Here is an 11,106-nt window from a genome sequence, read left to right on the forward strand (position 1 = left end):
TATGAAGAAGAGTATACTGATTGTTTCTACCATGGTGTACAGAATTTTTATCAAATTGCCATGGTCTACCAAGTAATAAGGAACATGCTTGCATAGGTACCACATCACAATCAACATAATCAGCATATGTAGAGATACTAAAATGCACACTAACATTACGTGTTACCTTAACCTTGCCGCTGTTGTTGAACCATTGGATGTAGTAAGGATTTGGATGTGGTCTTGTGGTGAGAGATAGCTTCTCCACCATCTCCATGCTAGCCAAGTTATTGCAGCTCCCTCCATCTATGATGACGCGAACAGAACGTTCCTTCACAACTCCCTTTGTATGGAACAAATTATGCCCCTAATTTTGCTCAGCTTGTGTAATCTGCACACTCAAAACATGTTGAGCAACTATACATTCATACATGTCAGCATCTTCAGCAGCCATGTATTGCGTCTCATGATCAGAATCATCTCCACCGTGTTCTTCACGTGTAATAAGAGCCAAAGTCTCCTCATCATAGTCACTAGCGGACTCATACCCACCATCCTCAGTAGCAACCATCACATGCTGCGATTGGAATTCTCTCGCAAAATGTCCTCTTCCCTTACAATGACGACAAATAATATCACTTGTGTGCCCTGTTGATGCCATGGAAGAAGAAGAGCTATGCGGAGGTCCAGCAGGTGTGCTCTTGGCAGATAATGGTGGTTGTGCCTGCTTTCTTGTATCATGGCCGGAGGTGGCACCTGATGGAGGTGCTGGTTGAGTGGAAGTAGAGGATGCACGTGGTTTCCATGATGAAGATCGACCTGCAGAAAAGTTAGTTCGCGCCAATGCCTGTCGATCCTGCACTTCACGTTCAGCTGAGTGATATTATTATACTCCTTATACTCTAGAATGGTCTGAATCTCTCTATTTAATCCACCCATAAAACATGCAAGCATAGCTTCATTCTCCTCAACAATACCACATCTAATCATGCCAGTTTGTAATTCCTGATAATATTCTTCTACAGAATTTTTCCTTGTCTTAAACGCTGCAATTTTTGAAGTAATTCACGTTGATAATATGGTGGAACCCAACGAGTACGCATAGCAGTTTTCAAAGCAGCCCAAGTAGCTGGAATAGGATATAATCTACAATGCTCAGACCACCAAACACATGCAAAACTAGTGAATGCACAAACAGCAGCAGGAACACGTCTCTCCTCGGGATATTGTAAACATGTAAATCGTTGTTCAGTTTCTAACTCCCAAGTAAGATATATATCAGGAACATATCTACCCTCAAATGGTGGAATATTCAATTTTAGTTTAGGGAGATGGTCATGATCTCGTACCTGAGGGTGAGCCCTACCATTGCCATTATTTGCATGTGGACGACCTGGTGGTTGCTGTGCTGGTGGTGGCACGTAGTTCTGATTTTGATCAACCTCATCCTCGTAATCTCCGGCAAAATCATCCTCCTCCGCATCAGCAGCAGGAGCCACAGAAGTATCAACAGCAGCACCAACAGTTTGGCCAGGTGCAAGAGGGAGACGGCTCGCTCGGCGGAGGGCTGTTTCACGATGTGTAGGTAGTCGTCGTTGTTGTTGTTGTAGAGGTGCGTTAGGTGCAGCCGGTGGTGGTGGTGGAAGACGCGCGAGCAATTCATTAAACTTGTTATCGAGCTTTGTTTCGAACGTCTTCTCCATGCCATCTATCTTCTCCATGGCCTCTTCAAATCTGTTTAGCACATCTTGCACCTGTCCACTCATCATTTGCTGAAATTTATCATGCAACTCCTTATTCGTCATGTTCTCCCAGTCAGTCTCGTCGGCTTGTGATCCTGCCATGGTTAGCAACAATAGAAACACACAAGAATATGATCCTACAGACTACTAACAAGAGGTGGTGGTGGTGTCACAAATCCGGTCAAGCAAATCTCAAATTCTTACCAGTTCTTACCCAGCAGCAGGCGGTTATAGGCAACCATCATAGTCAAAACTCTCAAAGCTTGGATAGAGCGATTACCAGGGAGAGTCAAACGCACGATGTAGATGTATGTGGAGCAGGCAAGGCTTATAATATGGTAGCAAAAAGGGTCAGCAATAATCAATTCAGAGATGCAAAGTTGAATAAACGCTCAACGATGGTACTATGCTGGTCCTAGGCTAGACCGTGCTAGAGACGCGAGCCTAGAACACTAACAAAATCACAGCGCTGCACATAAACAATGGAGGAGCACACTCTGAATTTTTTCCTTTTTCACTTTTTTCCTCTTTTTTTCCTCTTTTTTTTGCTTCACAAATTTTTTTTTTTGAAAAAGTCTACAAATGGTATAAAAACTGCCTAGCAAGAATTTTCCAGACATAGTTTTTTTTGAGTTTGGAACTATTTTTCTTCTGCGGGTAGCACGGAATCTCGGGAGTCCTACTCTGTCACGACTCGAAGTATGGCGTGATCTGGAACTCGAAAACAATGCAACAATTACTGGACTCGGATTAGGACTGGTGGCGGAGATGAATTTGGTGGAATCTCGGACTGGCGTGATGGCGGCGGATATGTGGTGGCATATATGGACTCGGATTGGTGGTGAATATGGCAGCGACGATGAAGTTGGTGTGGTGGTGGTATATGGCAGCAGCGATGATGATGCTGAAGTGGTGATATATGGCAGCGGCGACGTGCGAACCTGTGAACAGAACTCGAAACTCTAAAGGACAAGACGCTAAGACCAGCAACTTGACACGACGATGCAACCGCAAATTCAACAAAGCAAATACAGAAAAGATTATGCAAAGGCTCAGATTGGTTCGGATAGGATGAACCAACCCTAATTTTTTTTGTCTTTTTCGTGGACTATAGGTACGAAGAATAGACTTGATCTAAACTACGAAAAACTGTAAAATCTCACCAAGCAACCTAAAAATCTGATACCACTTGATAGAGGCAAAGGTGTCCCGATGTTTCGATGAGATGGTGGCTATCATTTTCTGTGGAAGTCGACCTTGACGATCCGACTACGAACGTGCGAGACGTCGCGCCTTATCAATCGCTAAACCAACTTCTGAGGGTTATTGACCATGCCGGAGCACGATCAACCTGACCACGAGGGTGTGTTTCCTGCAAGCAAACGAAGAACAAGCAAGAAACTGAGATTGCAATCTGGATATTGCGAATATAAGATGAAAGCTTTATTGATCAAGGTGGGGTTCTGTGACGCCTTGGTCTGGTCGTTGAACACAAACGAAGTACGCGAAATTGCAGCTATGGCGAACTTTTAATCTAAACAAAACCCAAAGCCTAAACGATGCCCTAAGGGCTGTATATATGGATGAGAGAGGGGAAACTCATTGGCCCTTGGTGGAGGGGGTCCGAAACCAACCCTAACTCTTGTTTCCCCACACATACGGACTCTAAAAACAGCCTATACTTCAGTACTTCGAAAATACATGGGCCTGGCCCAATAATAAGGTGACGCGGCACCTAAAATAGCCTCTGGACGAAATTTATGAAGTGGCATCTTGTATATTTCGTCCCATGCTTCATGCACTCATTATGGTGGCTTCAGAGTCCTAGAATCATCACTTGTAACTCCGTTATTGTTCCCCTTGCGCATGCCATCATCTCCATGCTTGAACTTGCTCCAAGGTTCATCTTTCTTGTCCAAGCTAGGCCCTTCATTTGTAAGCAAAACAAATGTATCCAATTTAAGAAGCATCATATTCTCATGAACATTAGAATCGTTACCAAGAAAGGAAAGTACCTGATAATTCAATTGGCGTGCGCGAGCTCTAGTAATCGGTCCATTATGTATAGCAGCAGGGGCTATGAGTGTAACAATGGTATTGATGTCCTCATCAGGCCTTATGCCTGGTGTTTTGTTCCACTCTTGCCGCCATAGTTTCCGTCATACCGGTGTTATGTTCCTTGATTTTGCGTTCCTTACATGGTTGGGTGTTATGGGAACCCCTTGATAGTTTGCTTTGAATAAAACTCCTCCAGCAAGGACCAACCTTGGTTTTACATTTGCCTAACAACCTATCACCTTCCCTTGGGTTCTGCAGACTCAAGTGTCATCTTTATTTTAACCCTCCCGGGCCAGTGCTTGTCTAAGTGTTGGTCCGAACCAGAGCCACTTGCGGCGCCACCTCGGGGAAACTTGAGGGCTGGTTTTAGCTGTACGTAGTGTTCATCCGTTGTTGCCCTGAGAACGAGATATGTGCAGCTCCTATCAGGATGTCGGCGCATTGGGCGGTCTTGCTGGTCTTGTTTTACCATTGTCGAATTGTCTTGTAACCGGGATTGCGAGTCTGATCGGGTCTTCCTGGGAGAAGGAATATCCTTCGTTGACCGTGAGAGCTTGTGATGGGCTAAGTTGGGACACCCCTGCAGGGTTTCCAACTTTCGAAAGCCATGCCCGCGGTTATGGGTAGATGGGAATTTGTTAATGTCAGGTTGTATAGAACTTGACACATAACTTAATTAGAATGAATCAACCGCGTGTGTAGCCATGATGGTCTCTTCTCGGCGGAGTCCGGGAAGTGAACACGGTTCTTGTGTTATGCTTGAACGTAAGTAGTTTCAGGATCACTTCTTGATCACTTCTAGTTCATGACCGTGCTTTGCTTCTCTTCTCGCTCTTATTTGCGTATGTTAGCCACCACATATGCTTAGTGCTTGCTGCAGCTCCACCTCACTATCTTTTTCCTACCCATAAGCTTAAATAGTCTTGATCTCGCGTGTGTGAGATTGCTGAGTCCTCGTGGCTCACAGATACTTCCAAACAATTGCAGGTGCCGATGATACCAGTGCAGGTGACGCAACCCAGCTCAAGTGGGAGCTCGATGAAGATCGTATTCATTGTGTTGTTTCGTTTCCAGTTGATCAGTAGTGGAGCCCAGTCGGGACAATCGGGGATCTAGCATTTGGGGTTGTCTTTATTTATTTTGTTCCGTAGTCCGACCTTGATTGTATTCTGGGATGATGTATGCTATATTTATGTATTGTGTGAAGTGGCGATTGTAAGCCAACTCTTTATCCCTTTCTTATTCTATACATGGGATGTGTAAAGATTACCCCTCTTGCGACATGCCTACCATGCGGTTATGCCTCTAAGTCGTGCTCCGACACGTGGGAGATATAGCCGCCTCGTGGGTGTTACAACACGGGCCTCGACCCTTCACTGTGCGCAGGCAGGGGAGGCCGGATGTCCGGGATGGTCTAGCCGGATGTCCGGGCTTTCAGGCGACGCCGGATGTCCGGGTTGGGGAGGCCGGATGTTCGGGCTGGAGTGGTGGCATTGTTGCTCTCGGGTTCGGAGGGGCCGGATTTCCGGGCTGGCGGCCGGATGTCCGGGGGCTCGGGAGAGGCCGGATGTCCGGGCTGTCGCGGCCTGATGTCTGGGGCCTGTAGCTTCTGGCGGCTGTGCTGCTGTAGTGGACGACGCTCCAGGGGCCGGATGTCCGGGGTCATGGCCGGATGTCCGGGGCCTGGGAGATGTTCTTGGTTCCTTCCGTTGGTTCTCCTCATCCGTGGACTTGGGGACTTGTACATCTTCATGCGCATCTTCGGGAGGGCCCTTTTGGTGCCTAATCATGCACAACACCTCGGACTTAGGTAGTAGCCATGTCTCATGCATAGGAAGTGGAAGTTCGGAGAGGAGTGAGTTCACCTTATCTTCGATAGCCTTGGCTCGGGCTCGTGTCATTGGTCCAAGTGGTGTCGTTGGAGGTGTAGGTGCGTCCAGGGGGATGATCTTGGGATGCTCCGCATCATCTCCCCTCCCTTGGGGAAGATCCATCCTCGGATCGAAATCCTCATCACCATGGTAGGGCGAGAGATCTTTGATGTTGAAGATGTTGCTCACGGAGTACTTGTCACGAGGGATGCCGATCTTGTATGCGTTGTTGTTGTAGCGTGCAAGCACCTTGAATGGTCCATCCGCATGTGGTCGAAGTTTGGACTTGCGTTCTTGGGGAAAGTGGTCCTTGCGAAGGTGTAGCCACACGAGGTCTCCAATGTTGAATATCATAGGGTGCTTGTTGACGTTGAGCTTGGTCGCAAAGCATTGTACTTGGCGCTCGATGGTGTTTCTTGTATCTTCATGCACCTTCTTGAGATGGGTCGCTCGTGCACTTACGTCCAAATTGATCCGCTCTTGGAGTGGTAGAGGGAGAATATCCAATGGTGACAAAGGGTTGAATCGGTAGACGACCTCGAATGGGGACTTGCCGGTTGTTGAGTGTCTTGCGTGGTTGTAGGTGAACTCGGCAATACGTAGGCACTCCTCCCACTCTTTGATGTTCTTCTTGATGAGTACTCGAAGTAGAGTGGAGAGTGTGCGGTTGGTAACTTCCGTTTGGCCGTCGGTTTGAGGATGGTAAGCCGTGGAGAAGAGTAGCTTGATTCCGAGCTTGGCGCATATGGTCTTCCAACAGTAGCTAAGGAACTTGACGTCGCGGTCCGAGATGATAGTCTTTGGCACTCCATGTGGACACAATATTTCCCTACAAAAGAGATTAGCAACATGTGAAGCATCATGATAGAGGCAAAGGTGACCCGATGTTTCGATGAGATGATGTGATGTATGGTGAAACCCTAGATGGCCGATCTTTCATGAAAGGAGCGGATCCCAAAGAGAAACACGAAGAACATGAGGGGATTCATGAGGGAAAACACGAGAGAATCACTCAACCAACAAGAAATAATCACACATGTGCTAGATCCTCGAAACACAAAGAGATACACGATCCAAATCCAACAAAGGACGATACATAGGGTAACCGGTTCTTCTCCGTGAGGAGGTCTTGAATCCACAAGGGGATCTTCCCGTAAAGGGGTCTTGAATCCAAGGTGGATCTTCTCCGAAGAGGGGCCGCAGTCTCTCTCAAGGAGTAGATCCGATATGGATGAGCGAAGCTCTATCTCTCAAATGAGCTATCACAACGGTAACCCTAAAACATAGGTGGAGGGGAAGTATATATAGTCTAAGGGGCGAAGGGGTACATGGGCCACGGCCCAGATGTGCTGCACGCCGGCAGGGGGGCCGGATGTCCGGGCGTCGGGCCAGATGTCCGGGCCTTCCCGAGACGCCGGATGTCCGGGCGCTGGGGCCGGATGTCCGGCTGGCAGGGTCCAACCTTGTTGCTCTCTGGAATGGCGGGGTCCGGATTTCCGGGACGGAGGCCGGATGTTCGGGGGCTCGGGACACGCCGGATGTCCGGGCCCTATAGACTTGGCCGCTGGCTCCTTGCTGTTGGTGACACGTCCAGGGGCCGGATGTCCGGGCCAGGGCCGGATGTCCAGGTCCTGGAAGCTGTCTCCGTCTTCTTCTGTCGTCGCTTCCATGCTTCCCTCGCGGATGGTGTAGTTGTTCCTTGGCGCTTGCACTCCTCCTTGTTGTCCGTAGTGTTCCGACAATACCTATGCATGCACACGAGAGGGGTGTCAAGTAGCATACCATCCTCGAAGGGGTCAAGTGAGCACGTGTAAAGGAGATGATTCACCTTTATGTATGTGAAGTATATGTCGCACGTGTCACTTGCCAAACGGACTCTTGACATGGTGATGTCCATAGGATGCTCCGCATCATCTCTCCTCCCTTGGGAAAGATCCGACCTCGGATCGAAATCCAAATCACCATGGTAAAGAGATGGCGTCGCCGTGTAGGAGTGGCCTATCACCAAGTTCTCGTCATCTTGAAGCTCGAAATGGGCACTCTCCAATGTCGCACCGTCTTGCGATTCCTTCAAAAGTAGCAAAGACAACAAACACTTGGAGAAACAAATGTGGTTAGTATTAGTGCAAAACCAAGCATTCAAGAGGTGATTCACCAAACAAGTGTCGTCATCATGCAAAGCATATGGTGTGACAAAGGATTGTGACATGAGATGTAAGCATATCAATCAAGCACAAGCAAAGAAATCATGGGGACAATCATGTGAATGTGAGGTAGTTATGCACATATGTGTGACAAGAGAATAAGCATCTACCTCAAAGTCATAGCAAGCACGGGCAAAGCACTCAATGAAAGGTCTATGGTAAGCATGGGAATCATTCACAACACCAAAAGAAATGAATTTTCTAAACACATGGGTCAAGTGCAAGAAAATCCAAGCATAATGTGAATTGGGTGTAGTGAGTATCGTGTGGCACTCAACACAATAGAAAGAGCAATTGTTCATCATGTGTGAGGAAATCAAGTCAAGCATTGAAATCGAGTCGTGCAAGCTAGTAGTGCGAAGATGCAACATACTAGAGGAAATCATGGCAATCATGTCATGAGAGCAAATAATAGGCATAGGCAATGCACATGACATATCGCAAGCACGAACACAAAGCAAGATCATAGTATCATCATAGGCATGGGGCACAAAGCAAACATGGCAATAACAAGCAATGTCTCCACCAAGCTTGCAAATACACCTACAAGTATGAGAATCAATCATCATGTGTAATGCAAAGCATGGGTCACGAATGCATGGCAAAAGCATAGTAATGAGCATATCATGCAAAGTGATCATGGAAAGATGGGCATAGAATATGTAGTGGACAATAACCCATAGCCAAGTGAGGGTCATGTAGAGGAAATGCATGAAGTCTTTGCGCGAAGAGAGCGGTGGGAATGACAATCCATGGGATCCCAAGTTATCATTGCTCTCTAGAGCTCGTTTTGTCAACTCATGGGATTGCGAGGTTGACAAGAATTCATGGGTAGCTACACAAAAGAGACACAAACAGAATAAATTGTGTGTGTGGTAAATGTACACATCATCCATCATGATGTGTATGTGCACGTGAGAGTTAGCACAAGATAAGCATCGCTCAAAGAGATTTTATGCATGGTATAAGAACATGTCATCCATCATGAAAGAATAGTTATTGTGTATAACACAATGGGGATGCAAATTGAGTATACAAGTATAAGGATCATGCAATGGATGGGAGTGATCAAAATCTCCTAAAATGTATGAGGAAACTATGGGGGTCTCCTCATGAGCAATAGCGGGGATATCATATGGAGAAAATGGACAACATCCAAAACAATGCATATCCGAAGCTAGGTAGTCATGGCATGGCATATGAGATAAATGATGCAAAGGGAGCATATCAATATCATCACAAGAAAAACAAATGCCAATAACCATGGGCTTGTCATCTATGCCATAAGTGCAATTTGGGTTTAGTTTAATGGCATATGCATGGTCACTAAGATGAGATTGCAAATATGACATATGATTGATCTCATGAATACCATATGACAAGTCAAGCGGGTTGCCAAACATGATGTGACCTAAAGAATTGTCACAAGAAATCCTATGTAAGATGGCATCACAACTAATAGACTCCACATGAGAATCATCATATTCATCATAAATGGGCAAATCATCACATGGGGAAATCACACTAGCATGAAGCATGTAAATAGGTTGATCAACATCATGCAAGCAATCAATGTCAAGAATATCCACTAGTGGGACTAGAGCATCACCTTCACCTATTTTACCGTTTTCATTACACTAAAGTGGTGTAGGTGAGGTGGGAATGACCAAATGGTGGTCAATATCATCATCTTGATGGAACCATGTGGGGGGTGCATCATATTCCACCATGGCCATTGTCTTGTCCAAAGGTAGGATGAAGTCGTCGAGAAGCGGCGCATCATCATATAAGGGACCTAGCACCAAATGAGAAGACACAATAGAGGTAGAGGTCAAGTCGTTAGTGTTGAAAGTGGCCTCACATGACCTATCAACTATCTCACTCTCTCTCTATGTGGTGGCTCACTCACTCCCTCAAAATAGGTGCACTCAAACTCACATATGGTGGAGTCACTCATCTCACTCAAGTGGTGGGGGTTGTGTCTCTCCTCAGATGGGAATTGTGGCAACACATATATGTGGCTAGTGGTGAATTCACTCTCACTCTCAATATGGTGGCACAAGTCACTCAAGTCATCATACGTCGCCGTGGTCGAAGGGAAAATCCCATGCTCAACCATCTCGTTGTTGTCGCCGTGGATGAAGGCCGAAGATGGCACATCATCACTATCGCCTCCTAAGATGGAAGCATCATCCTTGCTCGCCACCTTGTCGCTCGCCTCCAAAGCTTGGTCCTTGAAGGTCTCCGTAGTCGTACTCGTCGCCGCACCGTCTTGAAAAAGAGTCATGGAGGACTCGGCATCATCAATGCCACAAAGAGGGATGGCGGTGAAGTCAAACTTGGGAGCATCGTCTTGGAGCTCATCGGGCTTGGACATCTTGGTGGTACTAGCCTCATGCTCGTCGTCTTTGAGTTTGGTCTTCGAGAAGTGTGCTTGGGGTGGAGAAGCCTTGGCCTTCATGAGTTCTTGTTCGGCCTTGAGAGCACCAATGTAGTTGTCGTCGAGGGACTTGTAGTTCTCGAGGAAGATAGTCTTGGAGATGTCGTTGTTCAATCCCATCATGAAGTGGAACTTCATTGACATGGGGTCGTCCACGCCGGCTCGTCGCAAGGCTTTCTTCATCTCCTTGAAGTACTCATCGATGGACTTGGATCCTTGGATGGTGTCCTTCAATTGGCGTAGAAGTTGTTCCGTGTAGGTTGGAGACACGAACTCTCGCCGCAAAGCTTTCTTCGTCTTGGGCCAACTCATGTCGTAGCTCTCCGAATGTGTGTGAAGCCACCATGTGGACGCGTAGTCGTGGAAGTTCCTTGTGGCACACTTCACTTGATCTTCGGGAGGAACTTGATGTAGCTTGAGGTAGTCATTCATCAAACGCTCCCACTCGAGATACTCCTCGGGTTCTAGAGTCCCATAGAAAGGAATCTCGTGGTCGGTGTCGAGGTCGTAGTAGCTCGTGGAGGTCGCGGACTTAAGCTTGGGGAGCTTCTCTTGATCGTAGTCTTGAGGTGCTTGTTGGCAAAGATGCCGTATATCCGAAGGCGAAGATGCCTTGAAGTCGCTTGGCGAAGATGCCAAGGGAGATGGTGAAGTCGTTGAGCGGTTGTTGGTGTTGAGCTCTTGACCTTCACGTTCATGGTGGTGATGGTGTCGATGTCGATGTGACCTTTCCGGAGATGGTAGCTCGGAGGCATGTGCTCTTGAGCGTCTTCTCGAAGATGAGGAAGACCGCTTGTAGGACTTGATGAGGG

This window comes from Triticum urartu, chromosome 2 (assembly GCF_003073215.2).
Source record: "Triticum urartu cultivar G1812 chromosome 2, Tu2.1, whole genome shotgun sequence".
In the NCBI taxonomy this organism is placed as follows: domain Eukaryota; kingdom Viridiplantae; phylum Streptophyta; class Magnoliopsida; order Poales; family Poaceae; genus Triticum; species Triticum urartu.